Genomic DNA, 2863 nt, shown 5'->3' with positions numbered 1-2863 from the left:
TGCACTGCCCTGAGGGGCTCGTTATCGCTGCCCAGGACAGATCATCAACACCTGGGGGCCTTCCTGTAGGCCCACGAAAGGGGGCGGAACCATATCTGCAAGACAAAGACCCCAGAAGGTTATAAAAAGCGAAGCCTCTGTGTGTTACTTCACTCTGATTTGGAAATTATTCCCGGAGTCCACTAGTGTTAATAAATGGGGTCCCTCCCTTTCTCTAGGATGCATGCTTGGTATTTCTTTGGTCTTCTGCAACACCCTGAGCATTTGTTCTCCTTATCAAAAGCCTGCCCTCAAGGGAAACTATTTACCGGAGCCTAAGCAATCTGGGGAAAAGAAATAGCTTAAAATTTGAAACCTCCTGGCCTTCCTGTCTCAAGGGGGAAAGTAGGACTTGTGAAGGTCACAGCCCAGGGGCACTGGCTCACTACAGAACAGCCTTAACCCTTTGAGTGCCAACCAATATCCTAGGAACTATGCTAAAATTGCCAAGGCATTTTTGCTGATTTTACAGCAGTTTAGGAAACAAATTATGAATCACAAGTAAATGAAGTTACATATTCAAAAACTTAAGGAAACCTTTACTACATTGACATATTTAGCAATATCATCATCACTAATAAAAGCAGACTTAGAACTGGGCGCCATTTTGAAGCTTTGATAGCACTCCTGGCAATTTTGGCAAAAGACAGGAGGAGCGCGCTCGTGCTCCCCAGCACTCTAGGGGTTAATCATTGGTCTATGTCCCCCCCTCCCCCTTCCCCTCATCAGGAGGAGGATTCCGTGAAAAAATGGCTCTAAGCTGAGATGCTTTGACTCACTGAGTCAGAGAAAGGGGGGCCTTGGGGACAGAATCGGGGGTTTGCTTGGGATGAAATGCCACTGTTGGTTGCTGCCCTGGTTGCAAGCCTCGTGGGGTACCTTAGAGTTTAGGAGATGCATGAAGGTGAGGGGGAGGGGTAAGATGCAGGTGTACTCTTGGGAGGGATAGCAAACGCTGGGACCTTCATTGTGGGGGGGTTTAAAGGTTGGACATTTAATCCAGCTGGCCTGGCTGAGTGGTGGAGCGTCGACCTATGAACTGAACCAGGAGGTCCTGGTTCGATTCCCAGTCAGGGCACATGGCCCAGTTGCAGATTCAATCCCCAGTGTCGGGTTTGCAAGAGGCAACCTATCAATGACTTGCCCTCATCATTGACATTTCTATATCTTTTCCTCTCTGAAATCAATAAAAATATATTTTAAAAAATAATAAAAAGGCTGGATGTTTAGGGGAGGATCTCAATAGAATATTCATCAGCTTTGTGCTGATGTACCAAAGTTAGATTTATTCTCTTAACTTCATCTGTCCGTGGGTGTGGCTGGTAAATGGCACTAACTGGATTTCTGCTTTCTCCCTTGAGTAGGGTGATTTAAGCTACTGACCTTCTGGTTGGGAATTGGGGGGAGTGCAAACCATTTACTCTTCAGTGTCCTTGGTTTAGGGAAGATAGGATTTCCTGGATGGGTGCAAACTGCTTGGCACCTAGATTTTCTACGTGGCTGCAAACTGCTGTTTAACTGTCTGTCTCAGTTTCCCTATTCCATTTTCCCTGGTTTACTAGCCTATCTCGAAAGCAGCTGCCGCCTGGGAGACACGGACTCAGGTAGCAACCTAAATTGCGTTCCCCAGGACTTAGGGGAGGACTCCTTTTCTACATTCCAGCCCATGTTGCCAATTACATCTGTTTTATGTAAATGAGATATTCAAATCGTGCAGCTTATATTGAACGGGCAGGTCTCAATCTGTTGATAAAAAGATAAAACCAGGGTTTCCCTGCAGTTGTTGACTCAGATGTGTAAACAATGGGCATAGGATGGGAAGCTGAGAGTTCAGTCTGAGGTTCTTCTGGGTATACAGAGTATGTGAGGTGCTCCTGTCAGCAAATCACTGGCTCTTTTTTTTAAATTAAATCTTTATTGTTGAAAGTATTGCATATGTCCCTCCCCCCATTGACCTCTTCTAGCCCACCCCACCCCAGGTCTTCACCACCTTATTGCCTGTGTCCATGGGTTATCATATATGCATACAAGTTCTTGGGTTGATCACTTTCCACCCACCCTTCCCTGTCTTCCCTCTGGCTCTTATTATTTATAAAATTTGGGCCCTCGACCTGGTTGGTGTTGCTCAGTGATTGAGGTTCAACCCAGGAACCAGGAGGTCATGGTTGGATTCCTTGTCAGGGCACATGCCTGGGTTTCTGGCTCAATTCCTAATAGGGGGCGTGCAGGAGGCAGCCAATCAATTATTCTCTCTCATCATTGATGTCTCTTTCTCTCTGTCCCTCTCCCTTCCTCTCTCTCTAAAAATCAATAAAGACATTTAAAAAAAAAAATTGGGGCCCTCAGTTGACCAAAGGAAGTCCAATCTCAGCAAATAAATTCCTTTCCAGGGTTCACATCAAACAAATGTTAATTCTCTGGGTCCACAGTGTTAATATTTAATGGCTAGAACAGTGTCAATTTTTTATTGACATTCATCTACTTGATAGAGCTGTTTACATTCTAACTGTAGGGGTTCAGAATGAGTCACCCCAAGATGTGTCACTCTGGCACACAGACTATTTCAAGCTGAAAACTATTAAAACTCAGACAGCTCAGGAAAAACTTTTGATCTTCCTGCTGTAGGCAGTTAGACAGAGAGGAGCAGAGCAAGAATGCTGAGTCAGGTACAGAAGGTCATGGGGTGGGAAGCCCCGTGTGCCTAGCAACGGACAATCAATTGTAGGGTGGGACCTTGCCTCCAGGGTGACTTTTCCTCCCCTATCACTGGTCACGTGGTTTGGACCCCCTGACCTTTCCTCCCTATGCCTCTGTATTTCTGCTC

This window comes from Myotis lucifugus, unplaced genomic scaffold (assembly GCF_000147115.1).
Source record: "Myotis lucifugus unplaced genomic scaffold, Myoluc2.0 scaffold_11, whole genome shotgun sequence".
Lineage (NCBI taxonomy): Eukaryota > Metazoa > Chordata > Mammalia > Chiroptera > Vespertilionidae > Myotis > Myotis lucifugus.
This window is presented reverse-complemented; position numbering follows the sequence as displayed.